Source organism: Rattus norvegicus, chromosome 12 (genome assembly GCF_021556685.1).
Source record: "Rattus norvegicus strain SHRSP/BbbUtx chromosome 12, alternate assembly SHRSP_T2T, whole genome shotgun sequence".
NCBI classification, from domain to species: domain Eukaryota; kingdom Metazoa; phylum Chordata; class Mammalia; order Rodentia; family Muridae; genus Rattus; species Rattus norvegicus.
The window spans coordinates 24,428,938-24,447,332 of record NC_141545.1 but is presented as its reverse complement, the minus strand read 5'-3'; the positions used below and the strand labels follow the sequence as shown (position 1 = coordinate 24,447,332).

The following is an 18,395-nucleotide window of genomic DNA, read 5'->3' as shown; positions in this document are numbered from 1 at the left end:
AGCCAGAGCAATCAGACAACAAAGGAGATCAAAGGGATATAGTTTAGAAAAGAAGAAGTCAAAATATCACTATTTGCAGATGACATGATAGTATATGTAAGTGATCCCAAAAGTTCCACCAAAGAACTACTAAACCTGATAAACACCTTCATCAAAGTGGCTGGATATAAAATTAAGTCAAATAATTAAGTAGCCTTCCTGTACAAAAAAAGAGAAACAAACCAAGAAAGAAATTAGGGAAACGACACCTTTCATAATAGTCCCAAATAATATACAATACATCAGTGCGACTTTATCCAAGCAAGGGATCTGTATGGTAAGAACTTCAAGCCTCTGAAGAAAGAAATTGAAGATCTCAGAAGTTGGAAAGATCTCCCATACTCATGGATTGGCAGGATTAATATAGTAAAAATGGCCATTTTACCAAAAGCGATCTACAGATTCAATGAAATCCCCATCAAAATACCAATCCAATTCTTCAGAGAGTTAGACAGAACAATTTGCAAATTCATCTGTAATAACAAAAAACCAGGATAGCTAAAAGTATCCTCAACAATAAAAAGACTTCTGGGGGAATCACTATCCCTGAACTCAAGCAGTATTACAGAGCAATAATGATAAAAATTGCATAGTATTCGTACAGGGACAGGCAGATAGACCAGTGGAATAGAATTGAAGACCCTGTAATAAACCCACACATCTATGGTCACTTGATTTTTGACCAAAGGCCCAAAACCATCTAATGGAAAAAAGATAGCATTTTCAGCAAATGGTCCTGGTTCAACTGGAGGCCAGTATGTAAAAGAATGCATATCGATCCATTCTTATCACCCTGTTGAAAGCTTAAGTCCAAGTGGATCAAGGACCTCCACATCAAACCAGATACACTCAAATTAATAGAAGAAAAAGTGGGGAAGCATCTCGAACACATGAGCACTGGAGAAAATTTCCTGAACAAAACACCAATGGCTTATGCTCTAAGATCTAGAATGGACAAATGGGATCTCATAAAACTGCAAAGCTTCTGTAAGGCAAAGGACACTATTGTTAGGGCAAAACGACAACCAACAAATCGGGAAAAGATCTTTAGCAATCCTACAATGATAGAGGGCTTATATCCAAAATATACAAAGAACTCAAGAAGTTAGACTGTAGGGAGACATGTAACCCTATTAAAAATTGGGGTTAGGAACTAAACAAATAATTCACAGCTGAGGAATGCCAAATGGCTGAGAAGCATCTAAAGAAATGTTCAACATCTTTAGTCATAAGGGAAATACAAATCAAAACAACCCTGAGATTCCACCTGACAGAAGTCAGAATGGCTAAGATCAAAAATTCAGGTGACAGAAAATGCTGGCTAGGATGTGGAGAAAGAGGAACACTCCTCCATTGTTGCTGGGATTGCAGATTGCAGATTGTGTAGAACCATTCTGGAAGTCAGTCTGGAGCTTCCCCAGAAAATTGGACATTGAACTACCTGAGGAGCCAGGTATACCTCTCTTGGACATATACCCAAAAGATGCCCCAACATATAACAAAGACACGTGCTCCACTGTGTTCATAGCAGCCTCATTTATAATAGCCAGATGCCCTTCAACAGAAGAATGGATACAGAAAATGTGGTACATCTACACAATGAAATATTACTCAGCTATCAAAAACAATGACTTTATGAAATTGATAGGCAAATGGATGGAACTGGAAAATATCATCCTGAGTGAGGTAACGCAATCACAGAAAAATACACATGGTATGCATTCATTGATAAGTGGCTATTAGCCCAAATGCTTGAATTACCCTAGATGCACAGAACACATGAAAATCAACAAGGATGATCAAAATGTGAATGCTTCACTCCTTCTTTAATAGGGGACCAAGATACCCTTCACAGGGAATAGGGAGGCAAAATTTAAAACAGAGGCAGAAGTAACACCCATTCACAGCCTGCCCCACATGTAGCCCATACATATACAGCCACCAAACTTAATAAGATAGATGAAGGTAAGAAGTGCAGGCTGACAGGAACTGGATGTAGATCTCTCCTGAGAGACACAACCAGAATATGGCAAAGACATAGGCGAATGCCAGCACCAAGCCTCAGAACTGTAAACGGATCCCTGTTCAAGGATTCAGAACATGAGTGAAAGATCTTGAGGGGGTTTGAGACCCCGTATGAACCATGCCACCCAACTAGAGCTTCCAGGGACTAAGCCCCTACCCAAAGAGTGTACATGGACTGACCCTGGGCTCCAACTGCCTAGGTATCAATGAATAGCCTAGTAAGGGCACCAGTGGAAGGGGAAGTCTTTGTCCTGCCAAGACTGAACCCACAGTGAATGGGATTATTGGGGGGGCGGTAATGGGCAGAGGATGGGGAGTGGAACACCCATATAGAAGAGGAGGGTGAAGGGTTAAGGGGATGGTGGCCTGGAAACCTGGAGAGTGCATAACAATTGAAATGTAAATAAGAAATACCCACTTTAATAAAGATGGAGAAAAAAGAATGAAAAAAGAGAAGAAAAGAGAAGAAATAAGTTATAAATACTACTGAAGCTGGAGTGCTTAGTTTCATATACAAAATGTGAAATGTAACTTGAATACTTAATACTGCATGGTGTAAAATCTTCAATGGCTTCAGTGTTGATTATTATTTAGATATATTTTTCATTTTTCTTCTTCTAAGGTTTTTCTTACATTTATTATACAGCTTTCCCCAAGATCACATAACTTTTTATTAATTTTATTTTTCATGGATATTTTATGTATTAACATTTCAAATGTTATCCCGTTTCTGCCCTCTCCCATATCCCCTTCACCCTCCCCCTGCTTCTATGAGGATGCTCCCATTTCCACCCATCCACTCCATCCTCAGCACACTGGCATTACCATACATTGGGGAAACAAGCCTTCACACGATCAAGGGCTTATCCTCCCAGTGATATTGGACAATGCCATCCTCTGTCACATATGTGGCTGGTGTCATGGCTCGCTCCCTTTTTACTCATTGTTTGGTGGTTTAATCTCTGGGAGGTCTGGTAGGGTTTGGTTGTTTCCTGTGGTGTTGCTAACCCCTTCAACTCCTTAAGCGTTTTCTCTAACTCCTCCATTGGGTTCCCCATGTAAAGTTCAATGGTTAGCAGCAACCATCCTCATCTGTACCAGTAGGGCTCTGGCAGAGCCTTTCAGTAGACAGGCACATCTGCCTCCTGTCAAAAAGCAGTTCTTGGCAACAGCAAGAGTGACTGGATTTGGTGGCAGCATATAGGATAAATCCCAAGGTGTGGAGTCTCTGGATGGCCTTTTCTTCAGCCCCTGATCCACTCTTTGTCCCTGTATTTCTTCCTGAAAGTATTTTGTGCTCCTTTATAAAAAGGAATGAATCATCTGCATTTTGGCCTTCCTTCTTCTTGAACTTCATATGATCTGTGATTTTTTCTCAGGTATTCCAGGTTTTTGGTCTAATAAACACCAAGCAGTGAGTGTATACCATGCATTTTCTTTTGTGAATGAGTTACCTCACTCAGGATGATATTTTCTAGTTTCATCCACTGCCCTATGAATTTAATGGAGTCATTGTTTTTGATTGCTGAGTAGTACACCATTGTGTAGATGTGCAACATTTTCTGTATCCATTCCTCTGTTGAAGGGCATTTAGGTTCTTTCCATTTTCTGGATATTTTAAATAAGGCTGCTATGAACATAGTGGAACATGTGTCCTTGTTATATGTTGGAGCCTATTTTGGGTGAATGCCCTTGACTGGTATATTTGGGTCCTCAGTTAGTACTATGGTGATATTTCTGAGGAACCCCCAGACTGATTTCTAGAGTGGTTGTACCAGCTTGAAATCTCACCAACAATGGAGTGTTCCTCTTTCTCCTCATCCTCACCAGCATCTGTTGTCACCTGCGTTATTGATCTTAGCTGTTCTGACAGGTGTGAGGTGGCATCTCAGGATTGTTTTGATTTGCATTTCCCTGATGACTAAGGATGTTGAACATTTATTTAGACAGTTCTCAGCCATTTGATATTCCTCAGCTGAGAACTCTTTGTGTAGGTCTTTACCTTATTTTTAATAGGATTATTTGATTCTTTGGAGTCTGTCTTGATTTGTTTGTATAAATTAAATATTAGCCTTCTATCAGATATAGAATTGGTAAAGAATTTTCCAAATCTGTTGGTTGCCATTTTGTCCTATTGAAAGTGTCCTTTGACTTACAGAAGCTTTTCAATTTTATGAGGTCCCATTTCTCAATTTTTGATATTAGAACATGCATCGTTGGTGTTCTGTTCAGGAAATTTGCCCCTGTGCGTTGTGTTTGAGGCTCTTCCTCATTTTCTCTTCCATTAGTTTCAGTGTATCTGGTTTGATATGGGGTCTTTGGTCCACTTGGACTTGAGCTTTGTACAAGGTGAAAAGAATGGGTGAATTTGCATTCTTCTACATGCTGACCTTCAATTCAACCAGCACTATTTGTTGAAAAGGTTGTCTTTTTGCATGGATATTTTTAGCTCCTTTGTCCAAGATCAAGTGACCATAGTTGTGTGAGTTCATTTCTGGATCTTCAATTCAATTCCATTGATCTACCTGCCTGTCTCTGTAAAATAACACACAGTTTTTATCACTATTGCTGTGTAATACAGCTTGAGGTCAGGGATGGTGATTCCCCCATAACTTCTTTTATTGTTGAGAAGAGTTCTCATTATCCTGGTGTCTTTCCTTTTCCAAATGAATCTTCAAATTGCTCTTTCTAATTCTATGAAGAATTGCATTGGAATTTTTATGGTGATTGCATTGAATTTGTAGATCGCTTTTGGCAAAATGGGCATTTTTACTGTATTAACCTGCCAATCCATGAGCATGGGAGATCGTTCCATCTTCTGAGATCTTTGGTTTCTTTTCAGAAACTTGAAGTTCTTTTCATACAGATCTTTCCCTTGTTTGGTTAGAGTCAAATAGTTATACCATTTGTGGCTATTGTGAAATGTGTCATTTCCCTAATTTCCCTCTTAGCTTGTTTATCTTTTGAGTAGAAGATGGTTACCGATTTGTTTGAGTTAATTTTATAACCAGCCAATTTGTTAAAGTTGTTTATCAGCTGTAGTAGTTCTCTCATGGAATTTTTGGGGTCCCTTAAGTGTACATTCATATCATCTGCAAATAGTGATATTTTGACTTCTTCCTTTCAAATTTATCCCTTTGACCTGATTGTGTTGTCTACTTGCTCTCAATAGAACTTCAAGTACTATATTGAAGAGGTAAAGGGACAGTAGGCAGCATTGTCCAGCCCCTGTTTTTAGTGGATTGCTTCAAGTTTCTCTCTATTTCATTTGATGTTGGCTTCCAGTTTGCTGTATATTGTTTTTACTGTTTAGATGTAAACCTTGAATTCCTTATCTTTCCAAGACTTCTAACATGAAGGGGTGTTGAATTTTGTCAAATGCTTTCTCAGCTTCCAATGAGATGATTATGTGGTTTTGTTCTTTGAGTTTTTTAAGTAGTGGAGTATATTGATGAATTTCTGTATATTGAAATATCTTTGCCTCCCTGTGATGAAGCAGACTTGATCATGATGGAGGAACGATTTGATGCGTTCTTGGATTAGTTTTCCATGTATATTATTGTGTAAATTTACATCAATATTCATAAGAGAAGTTTGTCTGAAGTTTTCTCTTTGTTGGGTTTTTGTGCGGATTAGGTATAAGCATAATTACGGCTTCAAAGAATGAATTGGGTAGTGTTTTTTCTGTTTCTATTTTGTGGAACTGTTTGGACACTATTGATATTAGGTCTTTTATGAAGGTCTGGTAGAATTATACACTAAGCCCATCTTGTCCTGGACTTTTTTTGTTGGTAGACTTTTAATGACTGCTTTTATTTCTTTAAGGGTTTTGGGACTGTTTAGTTGGTTTATCTGAGCCTCTTATTACTTTGTTATCTGGTATCTGTCCAGAAAGTTGTCTATTTCTTCCAGATTTACCAGTTTTGTTGAGTATAGGCTTTTGCAGTAGGATCTTAATTTTCTGAATTCTCTCAGTTTCTTATGTCTCCCTTTTCATTTATGATATTGTTGATTTGGATACCGTCTCTCTGCTTTCTGTTTGCTAAGGGTTTATCTCAAAGAACCTTCTCCTGGATTTGTTGACCCAGTGAATAATTCTTTTTGTTTCTACTTGGTTGATTTCACCTTTGAGCTTGATTATTTCCTGCTGTCTACTCTCTTGGGTGAATTAGCCCCTTTTTCTTCTAGAGCTTTCAGGTGTGCTGACAAACTGTAAGTCTAAGCGCTCTCCATTTTTGAGGCACTGAAAACTGTTATTAACACTGCTTTCATTGTATTCCATAAGTTTGGCTATATTGTGCCTTCATTGTCATTAAATTCTAAAAAGTCATTAATTTCTTTCTGTCTTCTTTGACCAAGTTGTCATTGAGTTAAGGATTGCTCAGTTTCCAAGTGTATGTGGGATTTTTGATGTTTTTGTTGTTATTGAAGAACAATCTTAGTCCATAGTGTTCTGACAGAATGCATAGGATTATTTCAATCTCCTTGTATCTATTGAGGCCTGTTTTGTGACCCATTATTCGGTCAATTTTGATACCATGCTGTGCTGAGAAGAAGGTATATCCTTTTGTTTTAGGATGAAATGTTCTATAGATATCTGTTAAATCCATTTGATTCATAATTTCTGTTAGCTTCATTTTCTCTCCATTTAATTTCTGTTTCCATGGTTTGTCCATTGATGAGAGTGGTGTGTTGAAATCTCCCTTTCTGTGGTGCACTGTGTTTGTGCTTTAGTAAATTTTCTTTTATAAATTTCTTTATTCAAATTTATAAATTTATGTAAAATCATAAAATACTTGCTTTCTAAGATCAGCTCTGGGTAACAAACCAACTATTTAGGTATCATACCGTGTAAATAAGAAAAACTTTGAAATAAAAAAATCAGTCTCATCTATGCTCAATTATTTACAAAGGCATTTGTCCCCATAGGAGCTGCTAAACAAGACAGGAACATGTGCCAATGACACATGAGCAATCTTGGGAAAGAAGGTGCAGTTCAAACATTGAAGCTCTGAGAGGGTGTGTTCATTCACTACATAAAAGTGAATGTATTCAGTTGAACGACCCAATGGTGATTTGAGATAATGTTCTAATGATCCCTATGTTTTCTACACAGGATTAACCCGCAAAACTACCAATATGTGATGGCCTTAACTTTTGCCATAGAGGAGATCAACAGAAACCCCATTCTTTTACCTAACATGACGCTTGGATATAATATTCGCAGTGCTGGGTCCATTGAAAGTGAGACAGTAATAAATTTACTCAAGTGGCTCACAGGGCAGAACAGACTCATTCCAAACTATACATGCAAAACCAAGGAAAAAATCTGTGGCTGCAATCACAGGAAAAACATGGGAAATTTCTTCCTTAATTGGAATATTTTTGGGTCTTTATAAATATCCACAGGTGAGATTAGATGCATGAGAAGAAAGGAAAATATTCTCATTTGATTCCATAATTTGTGTACCATGAAAAATCATAAGGGAATGATTCATTTTTGTATGATTCAAAATAATGGTATTGGACTAGAATACAGCAAAAAATTACAGTGCAACCAGGAGGATAAAAGTTCGGATGCCAGCTTCAAACTTACTCTAATGACAGCAAACCAGATAAAAGATAATCCCTGTGTCCACCTTACTTCTCTCCAGGGCAAAAGAAATGAAGCCCAGGGAGGAAGAGAGACCCTACCTCAGAAGAATATGTGGAAAAAAGTAGAGAACACCTGCTGCCCTCTTTTAGCCTTCACATGCATATATATGCTATATGCACAGTAGAAAGCTGGGCACACACATTTTTATGCACACACACACACACACACACACACAGAGAGAGAGAGAGAGAGAGAGAGAGTCAATGGACCAGCTGTCCAAACATTCTTTAAAATACATAACTTTAAAGCTACATACTTTGAGATATTACTATATTCACATTTCTTCTGATTGAAATGTACATACAGGCCTTAAGATATACACACATGTCTACAATAAAAGAGAGTATTTCAACTCATTTTCCAGAATCATATCTCAGTACTAGACTTGACTATAAATGAAAATTTGGATCTCTAAACTTTAAGTCACTGTTTCATATGCCGATTTCCAGAACCTCCTCATTAATGTCCATCCCTAATTTTATTTTTACAGCTGAGCATTGGACCTTTTGAAACAAGTATAAATAACTCTGAGAAGTTTCCTTTTTTTGTATCAGATGGCTGCCAAAGAATCTTCTTTGGCCTTAGGCATGGTCTCATTGTTTGTCCATTTCAGATGGAATTGGGTGGGGCTGGTCATCTCAGAGGATGAGAATGGTGTTAACTTTGTCACAGACTTGATTCCACAAATGGAAAGAAACACAGTCTGTGTAGCCTTCATGGAATTTATCCCAGTTACTCACATGATGGACCTGGATAACGCTTATGAATACCATATTCGGATTAAGAGATACCCAGCCAAAGTTGTTATCGTTTACGCTAACACTGACACTTCCTTAGGAGTGCTGTTTAGAAGATGGGAATATATACTTCCATGGAGAATCTGGGTGACCACTTCACAGTGGGAAGTCATCACTTCTATGAGACATTTAATTCTTGACTCATTCCATGGGACTCTCATCTTTTCACAACGCCAGGGTGATATTTCTACTTTTAAAGAGTTTGTAAAGACAGTGAGACCTTCCAAATACCCAGATGACATTTTTCTTGCCAGACTGTGGGAGATTTACTTTGATTGTGCAATATCTAATGCTACCTGTAAATCATTAAAAAGTTGTTCATCTAGAGGTAACTTGGGATTGTTACCTTGGTACCACTTTGACATAGCTGTAAGTACTGGCAGTTACCATGTATACAATGCTGTATACGCTGTGGCCCACACCATGCACAAGATGCTTACACAAAAAGGAGACCTACAAGGAATGAAAAACGGAGGCAGCATGGATTTTCCCCCCTTGAAGGTAATGCTTTTACTTTTGATTCTCTAGACTGTCACCAATGTAACTTTTTGAAATTGACCCATACATACTCTAAACAAATACAATGGGGATCTTTCTAGAAGACAAGTTTCCTAGACTATTTAACTGACTGGAAGAAAAATCTATACCTGGGTGAAATTGAGAGTCAACTTCCCAATCATACAGAAATAAAAACCAAGATAAAAAAATGTTTCTGTTAAAGGTGCTGTCAGTCTCATACCCTTCTAAGGTTCTCAACAGTAAAATCAGAATCTTTTCCCACCTTGTTCTTATATTTGAAAAGGAGTGGCATCATATTTAAGGTCCTAAAAATTGTACAGTACCAGCAAGTGAAATATTCTTAAAATATCTCATTAAATTGTATCAACTAATCAACTATAGATTATTTCTTAAATTTGTTACATTTGCTCTCATAAAATATGTGGACAAAGGTCATATATGAGAAAAGGTTTCTTTTACTTCAACTAAGACATTATAGACCAGCATCAGGATGGACTCAATTTGACAGTATTTTAATGAAGCTTGCCACATAAACTTCCATAATGAAAAGCAGTAAGCTATGAGTATGCTATTACACAGCTGGCTCCCTTCAGTATATTCAGTTCAGGAACAGATTATGAAATGAACCTGCTTTAATTAAGGATGGGTATTCACACCTCACTTAACCCAAATGACAAAAACTCACATAGACATAATCAGAGTACAAAATATCCCAGATAATTTTACACTGATAACACAAAACCAGATGCCTGTAGACTATCAGTCATATATGCAAAATATCCATGCTCACCAGTGCTCACCAGTGCTGAAAACCATTAGGATGTATTAGCAACAGTAGATTTATCTAACTATCCTGTTAAAATACTATTACGGTATTTATGATGTCAATTAAATATAAGTGTACACATTACCCAATCATATATGCCTAATGTTATTTCATTGTTAATTGGGATCAATGAATATGTGAATGTGACATAATTCAGACTCTTATAAAATTACCATTATGAATCATAAATCTTCCGTAGCTGAGCTCCCTGCTGAAGAACATTAAATTCATGAATCCTGGTGGAGATCCAATATCTTTGAATCCTTCAGAGAAATTGCACATAGATTATGACATTCTGAACTTCTGGGATTTTCCACAAGGTCTTACATATAAAGTGAAAGTAGGAACATTTTCTCCATATTTTCCACCTGGTTAACAATTGTCGATTTCTGAGGACAGGATAGAGTGGAGCATAGGAGTGGAGCAACAGGTGGGTGGAATGTTACACTATTCTGTAGAGAACACAGGTAAAAATCATGAAAAATGCCTTGGTGAGACTGATGCCTCCTCATAAATTAAAAGATGAATCTAATGATAAAGTTACAAACTTACTTTCCATGTTCAAGTGTTTCTTAATGTGTTTACCTTTTCCGAGAATTAGCACATTCTTACCAGGGTTATGCACGTTTATATATATATATATACATATATATATATATATATATACATATATATATATACATATATATGTGTGTGTGTGTGTATGTATGTATATATACATAACTTTATTCTGTTGATAAGTATATATAATATATAGATAATGTGTATTTTAGTATCATAAATTAACATAAATAAATAGAATGAGCATGCACAATATTAAATTCATTATTACCCAATCCTGTACTATAGTTACCAGGCTAATTCTTTATGTCCTCATTTCTCTAATATCCTCAGATTCCCGTGTCTGTGTGCAGTGAAAGTTGTGGTCCTGTATTCAGAAAATCTCTTCAGGAAGGGAAAGCTGCTTGCTGTTTTGACTGTGTCCCATGTCCAGAAAATGAAATTTCCAATGGAACAGGCAAGTGCGTGCATTAACGATGAGGTTCTCACCACTGTTTTTAATCTACATACTGAAGGTAAAATCATGCACAAGAGATGTACACAGAATACATTCTTAAGATATTGTCCTCATAGTTAATAGATATATTCAACAATATAGCTCATTGTTATACTCTACATTTAGGGATTTATAGGATTACAAGCCATATTTAATTCAGTTAATACTTGTTGAGAATGTGAAAGGATGCTAAGAATAAATTTTTCCACAGAATTTTAAAAAATGGATTCTAGATATAAATAATTATGTCTAGTTTTGTCCAGTCTTTTTGACCTATATTTGCAATATATTAAAACCATTAATCTGTCACAAGGTCAACTTTAAAATTCCCAGAACAAATCCTGAAATAGATATGATATTAATAGACAGTAGATTTGTCTTAATTAATTCAGTCATTCGAGAGATGGCTTAGTAGTTAATCGAAGGATCTTCCCTTTTAGTGGAAATGGGTTTGAACTCCACTAATTCTATGATGGCTTGAAACTCTTTGTAATTCCAGGCCCAAGGATCTGATACCACATTTTGACCAATCTTGATAGCATACTCATTTCTGGCACAGACCAACATATAGTAAAAATATTCAATCCAAACAACATGGGTACTAATAGATTCATATGTCTCATATATAACAATATAAGGGATAAAATCCTTCCAATGTAAAATCCTGTTTCCTGATATCTGTAGTTCAAATAAGTAGGTAATAAAATCTGTGGAGATGCACAATTAGGGTTATGTGCAAATTCCTGCAGAAAGAAGTAAGTGATGCTACACACATGTAAGAGTTCATCATGGCTTTTTAAAAACGTTTGAACCAGGATATAAGATGACTAAAGGACATCATAAATGTTTCTTAGTATTGTCAGATATGACTGAGTATAATTATTAAATCAGTAAATATTGTATTACTTGAATAAAATCCACACCCCAAAAATTAATAGTTCAATCTTTTGAATATCATTGTACTGACTGGTTTTGTGTGTCAACTTGACACAAGCTGGAGTTAACACAGAGAAAGGAGCCTCAGTTGGAGAAATGCCTCCATAGATCCAGCTGTAATGTATTTTCTTAATTAGTGATCAAGGAGGGAGGGCCTCTTGTGCGTGATAGCATCCCTAGGCTGGAAGTCTTGGGTTCTACAAGAGAGCAAACTGAGGAATCCAGGGTAAGCAAGCCAGTAAGAAACATCCCTCCATGGCCTCTGCATCAACTCCTACTTCCTGACGTTCTTGAGTTTTACTCCTGACTTCCTTTGGGATGAACAGCATGGAAGTGTAAGCCGAATAAACCCTTTCCTCCCCAACTTGATTCCTTTTGCTGATGTTTGTGCAGGAATAGAAACCATGTCTAGTTCAACCATGTATATACAATTATTATTATGTATACATTATAATCACACATGCAATGCATGCATGCAATGGTGCACATAATATAATGGTGCATTATATGCAATACAAATGTGATGACAATCATGTAATGTTGGCTTCATCCTTGAGATGTAGGTATTTTTAGACATGAGAAAGGCAAATAAATCCTACGGCTAACATAATATTCACAGAAAAGAGACTATAACTAGTTCTACTAAATCAGGCACAGGAAAATATTATTCAATATCTACTTTTGATCTAAATTTTTTGAAATCTTATCTTGAGAAGTAGGGCAATGAAATAGACAAAGGAGGTGCAGAATAGAAAAGAGAAACTCAAAGTATCTGTGCTTAAACAGACAGGATATATGCCTAATACACCTTAAAGACCTTACCAGAAATATCCTACAGCTGATGCACACATTCAGGAAAGTAACAATACACAATATTAACTCAGGAAAATGCTTCTTAAATAAAAACAAACTCCTCAGGAAGTAAATAATAGGAACTGAATACACCTTATAATAATTAAAACTATGGAGTGGAACTGGAGTACACGGAAAGATTTCAACACTGAAGTAAGAAATTGAAAAACCTGTTGGAAAGTAAAAATAACTCCCTTCCAAATGAATAGTGTCTTGGTTGGGGCTGTATTGCTCTGATAAAACATTAAAATTGTAGTTAAGGGAAGAAATTCTTTGTTTCATGTTTTAGCTCTGAGCTTAAACTCCACCACTTTAGGAAATCAGGCTAAAAATAGAAAGCAGAAAGTTAGGGGCAGAAAATTACAAAGAAGCCATGGGATAATGGAACTTACATGCTTGCTTCACATGTTTGGCCAGGATGCTTTCTGAAACAATGTTATATCAATTGTCCAGTAGTAGCCACACCCACACTGAGCTGTCCAATCCCACATCAATTATCAATCAAGAAAATACACCAAAACCTTGTCCACAGGTCAACCTTATGGTTGCTTTTCCTTTTGTAAGACTATTTTTCCAGATGTTTATACATTTCTGTCAGGTTGTCAGAAATCAACAAGCACATGCATCATCTCCAAAAGCAACCTAATACACATAATCTATAACCTATTCTATGTACATATGCTCATCCTTGATAATAGCTCTTTTACTTACAAGACTTAAGACAATGAAATATCCTCCATATTCATCAACTAATGAATGGATAATTAAACTATCTACATATCCACATAAAAGAATAATTTATCTATGAATATGAAAATAATACACTCCCAGGAAAATGAATGTTAATCCAAATAAAATTGCGTGAGGTAATGCAGACAAAGAAATAACAGTGCCATAAACAATCATATATATATATATATATATATATGTATATATATATGTATATGTACTCTTTAAAACTTAAGATATGGATTTAAATTGACTATGTATAGAAGTCAGGAAACTACAAATGGTTCATAATGCTGAGAAAAGATGATTAAAAAATATAATAATGAAAAAACATGGACTTGAGAGTGCGTGTCTGTAATTGATTAGAAGAGTAGAAGAGGAAGAATGGGAGAACATAAATAAACCCAAACCTGCTGAAGCTTCAGAACCTGTACTTTGCAGACATAGAATTTCACTGGACTAATCCTATATGGAGAGACAATGCATGGCAGATTCACCACTAGCTGTCAAGTAAAAAGCCACAAGCCACATATATGCTATAATCTTTCAATGGGTTAGTCAATGAAGTAATAGAGACAACCCCAAATCCTTGGTAATTCTTCACAACGTAATCTTAAGTTCCTATTGCTGTTCTAGAAATCACATATCTGAGACATAAAGAACGAGAAAGCATGCAGAAACTGAGCTAGAGGTTTTCTTCCTGCTGATTAGTGGACAGAAGATTAGAAGGTGTCTAAGCACAACACTTTGGATAATATGTATGAAGAAGCTTATTGTGGTATAGAGGGAATTTCAGAGAGAAAACATCTAATATGGAGGGAAGGTCATTAAGATACAGGAAGCTCTAAAGCAGCTTAAGTAACAAATGTCACAGTGAATATCCTTAATCTCAGTATGTAACATTTTTATCGCCTTCAGAGACTGTGAAAATGTCCAGATACATTAGAACACTCGCTGCCAACATGAATAGAAGCAGGAAGGATTCAACTTAGAACGTTTTTAAATAAAAGTTCACTGAAGCAAAAAGAGATAAGCCCAGATCCCTGACACAACAAGAAACATGTGAGATTTCTGGAGACACTATGCACCCTGTGATGTTGTCAGGAAGCTGTGCTAAGATTTCCAGGCTTCTAGGTTTTTTATCACCTCTTTTGAGGTGAGCTTGTGATTTTGGATGTTTATGAATTATGTCTCAAAACTTGTCTAGTAGTGTGACAAAAAATGATTTCCAAGACAGCATATAAAAGAAATTATTTAGGGTCTCATAGTCTCATAGCATAGTAGATTCCCTTCAAAAAATCATGGTGAGCAAGGAAGTATATTCTAAACTACAATGTTCTAGCTGTCACTCAAAACTACTTCTGATCCAGAGGCATCACAGGAAAGATGAAGAAAAAGGGAGAGAGAGAAAGAGGTGGAGAAGGTAGAAACAGAGGCATACAGAGACACATAGTGAGACACCAAGAGCAGAAATGAAGTCAACGGTATGGTTAAGATATAGAGCCCCCATCATCTGAGAAGCTATTAGTATTTTCAATTAACTATTAAAAGCAAAGTCAACTTTTAATGGTATGACTTGTAGTGTAAGTAGCACATTCTACATATTGCTCCATGGTCCATGATCGAGTCAAAGACCGCCTAATCAATACCCCAATATTAGGTCACAAAAGCCTTCTTTTGATTAGTTGCTGAAGGCTATCCAAAAGTCTACCAAAGTATATAGCCTCTTCTGTTGACCTGGGTTCTGGCCAAGAGGTGCAAGGTAAGCTCCTATTGCTGAATATACATAGCACTTCATGAACAGGTCCAGTCTCCTGAGCTAGGACTGACATAAATGACTTCTCCTGAGTAGTAGCTTTCATAACAGAAGGCATAATGCAAGCTTCTGAAGAAGAGAAGCAACAAGCAGACCTACCCACTTATGATACTTATAAACCATTGTAACAACTAGCATGCCAGGATGATCCCATCGGTTCTGTGTCACTACACATACCTTGATAGAGCTCATCATTTCCATATCTGGACATAACATGGGCTTGTGAAGATAGATAGTATATCTTTATTTGAAACTGAGTTATAGTCATACCCACAGCTAAGTTTAGTCTCTACCTATCATCAAGAAGATCACTTTCCAACCAATAGAGTTCATTATAGAATACCACCACCACTCAAAATTTAGAGTTGTAGACACAGTCCCAATAGTAGCGATATCTAAAAAACACACGAAATCATATATCCAAGGTTTCTAAAACATTGTGAAAGAGGGGGAAGAAATATTTTAACAGCCATAGTGTCAACAAGTTTAGTACAACATATATCTGCCTGTAATATCAAAAACTGTACATAAAGGCTAATCAATATGTGTACCCAAAGGTAAACTGAAACACTTTACATGTAAAAGAGATAATTTAAAGTGGACAGAAGACACCACATGGGTCTCAGTACTACACAAAATACTGTTGATAACTTGCCAACTTACAAAATGGGAATGGGGAAGCTGGAATAATGAACACACTCCATCAATAATTTCTATGAATTAAAAATAAATTAACATTATGTGGTAGAAATTAAATCATATAAAGTAAAGTCACGCTCCCCATTTTATCATAGTGTATTTTCCTTTCATTTCCTAGGTAGTCTGCAAATCATCTTCCGAGGGGTACTTAGATGACTACCTAGTACCTCAGTTAAACCAAAAGGGTCTAGGTTTTAGGAATCTAACTTAGTGCAAGAAAAAGTGTGTTTTGTACTGTTCCAATATTCACATTTGATTATGTAGTTCGCCAAATCAACTTTAAAAAAAGAATTTACTTCACCTTCCAGCTCACAATTTATCATGAAGGGAAGTTATAGAATAAAGTCAAGGCAGAAATCTGGATGCAGAAACTAAAGGAGAGCCCATGGTCTTGCTTACTACCTTGCTCCCTATAGCCCATTTAATGTATTTTTAAAATAACTGAGGATGAATCTCCAAGGTTGGCAAAGGCCACAAGTGGGGAGAACCACCAACTACAATCATTAAGAAAATACCTCACAGACTTGCCTATGGCCAACCATATGGAGGCATTTTCTCATTTGATATTCCCATTTCAAACGTGCCTTCATTTTGTTCTAAGTTAAGAAAACAATAACCAGCACCAGAGATGATATTTTGGAAATACAAATTTGGATGGTTCCTAGTTCATAATGCCTTCGTACCAATTAATGGGATTCCCAAAGACCTCAGCATGTTTTTGGGTCATTACCTTTCTCTCACATGAGACAAATATAGTAATACTGTCCAACAGGTGTCTTCATGCTGCAAAGAACATAAGATTCAATGTTCTAGATGTAACAGTAAATAATATTTCCCTTCATAGATTCCTCAGCACAAATTACTATAGCATACCATATATAAGAATAAATATAGTGCTTTAATTAGGAGATAAGAAAAAAGTGCCATGAATACACATTAGGAATGAAAAAGAAAACACATTTGCTTTTTTTAACATGATTTTAATTAATTAGGTATAGTCTTGAAAGAAGAAACATGTTCCTACTTTCCTTCTATGCACAAAAACGTACTTGGCTTGCATTTCAGAATGATTAACATTCAGGCGTGGTAGTGTACAAAGAGGAAAGATGTCGAGGTTGTAGTATCATGTCACAATACATTTCGTGCCAGATATTGAACAGTGTGTGAAATGTACAGAGGACCAGTATGCCAACACAGATCAGACACTCTGCATCCAAAAAGCTGTAACATTTCTGGCTTATGAAAACCCCTTGGGGATGACACTCACCAGCATGGCCCTATGCTTTTCTATCCTCACCTCATTTGTCCTGGGGATTTTTGTAAAGCACCAAAACACTCCTGTGGTGAAGGCAAATAACAGTACTCTCAGCTACATCTTGCTCATCTCCCTCACCTTCTGCTTTCTTTGCTCATTTCTATTCATTGGTCAGCCCAACGCAGTCACCTGCATCCTGCAGCAGACCACATTTGGAGTTGTTTTCACAGTGGCTGTTTCTACTGTCTGGCAAAAACCACTACAGTCATCCTGGCCTTCAAGAGCACAGCTCCAGGAAGAAGGTTGAGGTGGTTGCTTATATCAGGAGCACCGAAATTCATCATTCTCATCTGTACACTAATACAAATTGTCCTCTGTGGAGTCTGGCTGGGAATATCTCCTCCATTTGTGGACACAGATGCACACTCTGAACATGGTCATATCATTATTATGTGCAACAAGGGCTCAGTAATAGCCTTCTACTGTGTGCTGGGATACCTTGGAGCTCTGTCCCTAGTGAGCTTCACAGTAGCTTTTATGGCCAGGAACCTGCCTGACACCTTCAACGAAGCCAAGTTCTTGACCTTCAGCATGCTGGTGTTCCTCAGTGTTTGGATCACATTTCTCCCTGTCTACCACAGTACTAAAGGAAAGATCATGATGGCTGTGGAAATCTTCTCCATCTTAGCCTCCAGCACAGGTCTTCTAGGTTGTATCTTTATCCCCAAATGTTATATTATTCTTGCAAGACCTGACATGAACTCATCGAAATGCCGATGAAATAGAGTTCAGTGGAAATAAGCTGGTTTTAGAATACCTCAGATTAGTTTTAGAGTTTTGAGTACTCTAAATAAAGTTTGTCAGGTTACAGACTTGTATATCTTTGACACATGCCAGAAGATTGAGTGACTGATCAGCTATTCAGTGGTTTTATGTCAAGTACTAAATTATCTTGAGCTGTTTCAGACATTTAATCAGACAGCTATAACTCAATATAATTTTAAACAGTTTTTATTTGTATATAAATGCATTCTGTTACTATAAGATGACAGGAGAACGGTACCATTATATCTGAACACAGTATTTGAAGTAACTTGTATGCTCAGGCTATGGTCACTGGTATTTGTTGCTAGTATAAAATTTTCCTTACAATATTTGAGGTAAAATTTCTTTGTATGTTTGATTATTT

The 18,395-nt window shown here is 36.7% G+C and overlaps 1 pseudogene; it reads left to right on the top strand.

Annotated features, from left to right (window-relative positions):
• The window catches only part of Vmn2r116l-ps4 (vomeronasal 2, receptor 116 like, pseudogene 4), a 33,092-nt pseudogene extending 15,085 nt beyond the window's left edge, over positions 1 to 18,007 (top strand).
• Positions 18,008 to 18,395: the final 388 nt, after the last annotated feature.